The following is a 7562-nucleotide window of genomic DNA, read 5'->3' as shown; positions in this document are numbered from 1 at the left end:
GTATCTGTCAGAGAATTGAAGTCCTTTTTAAGTAATGTTTCCCATAGAACCGTAGGACAGTTTTCAAAAGAGACGTAAATGGAGGAAATTCACAAATTTCAGTTGTAGAAAAAGGTGAAAACATAAAAGTAAGAACACGTCGAAGACCATATTTTAGTAAATAACCCCTGAAAAACAAAAATAAAAGAATCTACAATAAAGGAGGTTTTCTTTCTCTCTCTCTCTCTCTGTCTTCTTGATTTATTAGCTAAGTCAGATGAAAAGTAGAAAAGGGACCATTGAAGTTAAGAGGGGAAAATTATATGGAGGACATCTCTGATGTTGTTGACAGCGGGGAATTGTGCGAGCATCAAACACGTCTTTGGATGGCAGGTTATGCAGAGAAAAGACTTACAAGGCTTTGCGGTCCTCACATCCTGAAACAAGGGCAGGGAGAGATTTGTATGGAGCACAAGATCAACAGAAGGGATATTAAAAAAAATTATACTTCTTGTGTGGCTGAGCACTGAGGACCCTGAGAACAGAAAGACCTAGACCAGAGGCATCAACACCCTGAAGGGAGAAGACTGTGACCCTGCGGATCCACTGCTGCACACCACAGGATGTCCCCAGGACGCATGCCTCCCCAACTACCTCTCTGGGAGGAACTTTCAGTTGGACTTGCGTAAGGCTGCACATTTTAGATGCTGGCCCCTGTGAAGCTAGTCTAACTTCCTGGTCATTTATGAAAAAGTCAACTTAGATATAAAGATTAGGGTAGTTAGAATTTTTGAAATATTTAACCTCTTATGTGCATGAAATTTTTCAAATTTTTTGTCTTCCAGAAAGGGAGCAAGCCCCTACATTTTTAACTCTAAGATTAAAAAAAAAAATTCAGCTCATTCCCCAGTTTCATACTATCTGTAGTAACCGCAATTTATTCTTTGAGCGCGTTTCCCACTAAATTTCATCAAATGAGCCCACATGAGTGCTCACGTCTGTATAAATATACATGAGGATGTGATTTAGTGTAAGCTAAAATATGAAAAGAGCAGACTGACCTAGCAAATAAATTCAAGGATGTCTAATGACTTTACAAAACTACGCATTATGGGAGGTCTTTAAATACTGAGTTTCCATGATGAGTTTTTGTAAGATTATTAATTCATAAACAGACGGGGTGACATAACAGAAATTTGTTGTCTCACGGATCTGGAGGCTAGAAGTCTGAAAGTGTCTGCGGAGTTGATTCCTTCTAAAGGCTTTGGATGCTGCTGCCCCGTGCCTCTCACCTGCCTTCTGATGGTTTCCTGGTAGTCTTTGGCTTTCCTTGGCTTGTAGAAGCATCACTCCATTTCTGTCTTCATCCTCACCTGGCTTTCTCCTTAGGTGGATATCTCTGTGTCCAAACTTCCACTTTTTGTAAGGACATCAGTTACACTGGATTAGGGCCATCTTACTCCAGTATGACCTCATCTTAAGTAATTACATTGTCAATGAACCTGTTTCCAAACGAGGTCACATTCTGAGAGACTGGAGGCTGGGACTTCAACATACGAATTTTGCAGGACCAGTGCAGCCCATCACAGATCTACATCCTTCCCACTGGCTCTTAAAAATGCTTAAATCTCTCCCTTTAACGAAAATCAGCAGGGTCCAGATTCCATTGTGAATTCTGCCCCTGTCTCTATTCTTCCCTAACAGTCACTTTTAAAATGACTTTCTCTATCCAATGTCTCTATTTATTTCCCATCCTCTCCTTGATCCACTCCACATAACACTCCAGCGGCTCCCACAAAGGTCCACGGTGGCCATCTGCAGAGAACACAGAAGAGTCTGGCAACACCAAACATGCCAACCTTCTTGAAGTAGCCTCCTCCACTGGGGACATGGCCCTACTGTTGTCTTACCTTCACCTTCCTGCTCCTTTTCTGCTTCCTTTGCAAACTGCTGGTCTCCTATGCAGCCTGTCAGCGAACCTCTAATCTTTCATCTTTGCTCTTGGATCCCCTCCATTTTACACTCTAGACTCATTTTCCACATGATCCCATATACACCTGTGGCTTCAGTTACCTCCCAGACCGGGGTAACTTGGAAATTGATATCTCCAACCCAGGTCTCTCCATGATTACCAGACTTGTGAATCCTACCTGCTTCTTCTTGAATGTCCTAAACTTTTGTCAACTTTATATTTCTAAAACTGAACACAAAATTCTCAGTCCTTCACCACCATTCACACAGCAATCCTCTTGTGCTCTCTACTGCAATGAATTAAAGCATTATGCAGACTTAACTAAAGGAATGTATGCCAAAGCTGTTACTTTTTTTCCTTTAACTCCAATTAAATTGAGTTCAAAGCATTTATTAAGCATCTAAGATTGTGGCTATTCAAAATGAAACATTTTCCACGTGACAGACTCTCATAATAATTCTGTAAGGTAATGTGATCTATTTGCATGTTGCAGATGAGGAAACCGGGCTTAGACAAAGAAGTTAATAACTCCCAAAGAGCAAATGAGGAAGCCTTGTATCCACCTAAATCTGACCTCAGCATCTGAACCCTTAGCCACTCTCCTGAACTACGATCACGATCATAGTATATATTGAAGGCATTAGAAGAGAGCAGAAAGCCACACTTCACTCTGGTTTTGAGGAATGAGAGAAAATGTGGATAGACAGAGAAATGAACAAATCATGCTGTCTGAGCAAAGTGAAGATTAAAGTGACCCTGACATGTGAGAGGGACAGCAGCATCCTTTCCAGTGGACCCGAGTCCCTACTCAGGACTGTTATATAAAGGTGGATGTATAAGCTAGGATCAGAACATGGAATTTCTTGAATTGCCAGGCTGAGAAGTTAAAACTCAAACTTCTAAGCAATAGGAAATCAAGAGCAAAAAGCACAGTGATTTTGAAAAGAGGAGGAGAATACAGTCTGTTTTTGTTTCCACTGTCCTTTCTGACAGCACCCAGGTTTCCAACAGCCATGCTGGGTTCAGAGGCATAGCAAGGACATAAACGCTTCCTGCCGGACTGATAACTGGTAACTCACAGGTAGGCACAGTGATGTGCTCCCAGCACCGACCATGCGTTGTTAACGGTGGTGAGGCTTTCAAGAGTACATTTCTAGATACTTGATAAGGTAATACAAATGATTTAGAAAACGTGCTTTCCTGGACCCAGTTATCGTCTCTTTTGTATCCTTACGAATATTTTTCTGCATCAAAGATCAAGGTCAGAAATGAATCCAGAGAGTAAAAGACAGGGCTGTGCGACCATTATTCTAGGAGACGGTAATGACGTTTCCCTCACGATGACGGCTCATACTCATTTTCCAAAATGCATTATTCTTACATCATGCTTGTGTAGCAGGAGACCGACTACTTGTCCCACAGGAAGACTGAGATCATTCATTGATTAGAATAACTAAATCGAGCCAGGAATTTGCTAGGAACTGGAGATACATGGAGAAAAAGTCCGTGTCTTGTCTTCACAGAGCTTACAGTCTGGGGGAAGACAGATGCCAATCAAACAAACACAAACGCCCAAAGGGACACTGGTGAGGACGCCTGTTACATAATCCACTTCGATATGACAGATGAGTTAAATTAAACTTGGTTTTGGTTTCTGCACACCACAGGCCCTGATGTGCAATCTTGTTAGTGATTCTATTAATCACGTGGAACAGCCCTGAAGCCTGGAGTGATTTATGCCACGCAAAGCCCACGTCACCTCAGAAGCCCCGGCGATTCCTGGCCCGGGGACAGTGCCAGCGCAGTCAAACGGGGCGCGACGCCTGCATGAACTGACTCTGCCGAACCTCTCCCAGACGTTTTTGGAAACCCAGGATAGAAAATCTCACAGAACCTTCAGAGCCTTCCCTTTCTCCCTCTTCTGTGTAGATAGCGTGTTAAAAAGATGTGTAAGTGATTGTTCTGAGAATCTGTTCCACCTGCTCCAAGTGCAGATGCGGACGCTGGGTAATAAAGGAGATGGTTTCCGGAATCCCACTTCCAAAGAGGACAGTGTTCTTCAGGCGCCCTCTTGTGGCCACTCAGAGATAATGCCATCAGGTGAAGCACTGTGCTCTTCGGTTAAAGCCACAATTCAAGGAATTTGCAATCTCAAGAACTCAGGATTTGGGAAGCTTGTCTTTCCATAAATTATGCTTGCCGTGGGCCTTGTGGAAACCTACAGAGCTATTCTTCCTGAAATGACTGTGATGGCCTCTCCCAACCAAAGCTGTTTTGCAAAGAATAGCCAATCAATATTCGCTTTTTGTTTCAAGAATTTGTAACAATTAAGGAGGCTGCAAGTAGGGAGGATAACTGAATTACTGTTGGCTTTTAGCTGCGTTTACAGGGGCCAAACAATGTGCAAGAGAGAGTCTAGATCCTGGGCAGAACTGGCTATCAATTAAACCAAAAACAAGCTGTAGAAGAAATAGAAGGGTTTTTTTATTATTATTATTTGCACTGTTAGTTTTAATTAAAAACATTAAAACAGCTTGACTACTCATAATGAATTACAAAACTTTGGTAGTTTGATTGTACTGTCATTTATGAGTTAATGTACGTCTGTGTTGACACTATACATCCCCACACGAACTCCAGAATGAATTCCTTGATACTGTTGGTAGGATTCTGAATCCCAGCATCCTTTCTGTGGCTACGCTGCCTGGAGCTGGGAGAACGTGGTGACCTCCCCAGCTCCCCGGGGAAGACGGCAGTGCCCTCTCCTCTTAGCCCTCGTTCTTCACCTGAAAAACAGTTCCCTGCCCACTAACCTCTGAGAGTGGGGAGGCTTTGCTGTTGATGCGTGTAACGGTGGCCATGTTGTATTCCTGCTGGATTCTCTTCTGCATGAGGGGAGAAGTCTGCCCCAGGTTGTAAGTTTCCGATGGAAAGAAACAAGATCAAAGCACGGTGCAGTATCTAGCTAATCACCTCTACAAATAGATATTAATGTAATTTTGATAAAGGGAAGATTGCATTAATTATTCAGCATTTCTAATTGTCTAGAAATAAAAATGGGTTGTCAGAAGCTCAACAAAAATTTCCAGAACAAGGAAACTTGAGGATGAATGAGGGAAAGGAAAGCAGGTAGGATTTAGGGCAGGGCAGCTCCACCTTGGCATCCTTGGCGGTTTGAGTTGGATAACCCTTCGTTACAGGGGCTGCCCGGAGCCTCCTGGAACGTGCAGCCTCATTCCTGCGTTCACCCACTAAGATGCCAGCAGCACCTCCACCAGCTGTGACCTCCCACAATGTCTCCAGATGTTGCCAAATGTCCTCTGACAGCAAAACCACCCCCAGTTTGAGAAGCACTGCGTTATGGGGACAAGGCTCGTAGCAAAACTGTTAGATACTACAACTGGTGAAGCGAGATGAGACAGGTGTCTGATCAGAGGCCACCATGATGTACACCAGAGAGAATGGAATTAGGAAGACCAAGGCTCAGATTAAATGATGTGAATTTAGGCCTCCTTTTGCCCCTAAGCCTCAGTTTGCCGTATGTAAAATAGTAGCAGTAATAATATAACAATGGTATAGTCATCATGTTGTCCAGAGGTTAAATGAAACAAAGCACGTAAGGGATCAGGCATAGTGCCTAGTATTTGGCATGGTCAGTAGATATCAGTGTCTTTTCCTCATCTCCAGAAGCTTCTAGAAGTAAACTACAGTTTCTTTTGGATAGTTTAAGAATCCTGGGAGACTGGCGTAGGTGGGGTGTCAACAGCCTTGTATTTGGGGTCCTTTGTGAATTATGTCGTCCTCCCCTCCCTTCTGAAGAACTATTTCTGAAACACAGGCTGAGCCTGTTCAGAACAAAGGGCAGTGCAGATGCCATGAGCTCTCCGGATAAATACTCGCCAAGGGCAGCCCCACAGATAAGATTATTGCAGAAATGGAAATACTTGTAGTCTTTCAATTTTCCACTTCGGTCTTTCCTTTTCAGTCAGAAAAATGCAAAGTAAGGATGACTTACATGTGGGGTAAAATACTTACCCTTAGATGTCAAGGAAACATTCTTGGCAGATTTTAATGTCCTTTGTGTCTGTCACGTATCCCTTTTTGAAATAATGAACGCTGTATTTTCAGACCAGTCCTACAGTGTTTCAGGAAAACCTCAAGTAACTGTGGAAACATCTTCATTGCCCTCACTGTTCCTTACAGCTTTGTTGATATCTTACATAAGTTATCTAAAAATAAAAAGATGTCAAAAGTGATTTAAAATTCCCACACATGGCATTAGTAATTTATTCTTGAACTTCATCCCATTAAAGATTAATTCTCCTTTTCCCAGAATTCCTGGATCCTAATCTGTTCACATTCCTGGTTCTTTTCTTTCTTTCTGACATCCAAGACCCCTCACTTGAAATCAGGGAGCCTGAGAGAGGATTGAAACCCTCCATTTTTTCAAACTTTGCCCAAGTCATCACCATTGCCACAAATTATTCTAGGGTAGCTATAAGAAATTAACAATATTTTACTTTTTTTGACCTAGAAAAGTGGCGAGTTCATATGGTCCAAACTAAAACTCTCTATTTCTCTCCCTGACAATTCTGCTCAGCCAGTGTCACGTTCCTGGTGGAGTTTGCCCAGCAGCTGCTGCCCTGGAGTGATCTCCCATCCGGAGCAGCCCTACTTTGCAATAGTCCTTTTGTTGATCCTTCGTTACACCCCTTTGCGGGGTGTCTCCCTTTGAGAGAGTGTTAAATTGCAGAATTCAGGTGGGAGAACTGTGTTTGACTCCTGAGTCTTCTAAGCACTTGCTGAGTGCCACTTCCTCAGCCTGTTTCCACACAATAAAAGAGTTGTTTTCAGTATTGAGATACTGAGTTTAATATTTTACAAAATGTCTGTTAAATGCTTGGTAAATAGTCATTTTAAAAGATAATTGGTAGCAGCAGGAACCGGCTCCGGACGCCCTGCCTCACTCACGGCAGCCTCGCCCTAGTTCCCAGCGCGGGTTCCACACGGGTTCCGCCCGTGACAATAACAGCTCGTCTCAGTAAGCACCTACTCTGCCTAGTGCTACGCTAAGCATTTTCCTTGTATTTATCTCGTGGAACCCTCACAACAATCCTGTGAGGGAGACACTGTTATTATCACCATGTTAGAGACGACAGAGTAGAGGCAGAGATAAAATAAATGGAACACGGCCACACATTTGGAGGAGTCAGGGCTGGAACCAAGGTCACCTGAGGTCAGAATCCACACTCTGTTGGCTGTCTCCCCAGTAATACCTTGGGGGTGTTGGAAAGACCTCAAAGACGTCTTTCCACTTTAAAGAGTCCAGCCTTCCAGCACAGTATTCTTTGAGCATTGTCATTTTTACTCACTTAACTAGTCAGTCTTCCCATTTTTTTTCCTTTGTCCTATTAACTGATAATTTGAGCTGTAAGTGGCTTCCTTGTGGGAAGGATGAAAAATAAAGTCACAGTTTAGAGAGTTCATTGAGGACTGGAGTAATTGGAAAAGGCCTCTTAAATGAGAGCAGGATAGGAGTTTGCGCTTCAACAAAGGGTGGTAAAATCTCACCTAATGACTTAATTCCCAAGCACGGCAATTAATACAAATG

Source organism: Camelus bactrianus, chromosome 29 (assembly GCF_048773025.1).
Source record: "Camelus bactrianus isolate YW-2024 breed Bactrian camel chromosome 29, ASM4877302v1, whole genome shotgun sequence".
NCBI classification, from domain to species: Eukaryota; Metazoa; Chordata; class Mammalia; order Artiodactyla; family Camelidae; genus Camelus; species Camelus bactrianus.
The sequence above is the reverse complement of the archived record's forward strand: the minus strand, read 5'-3'. Positions refer to the sequence as shown.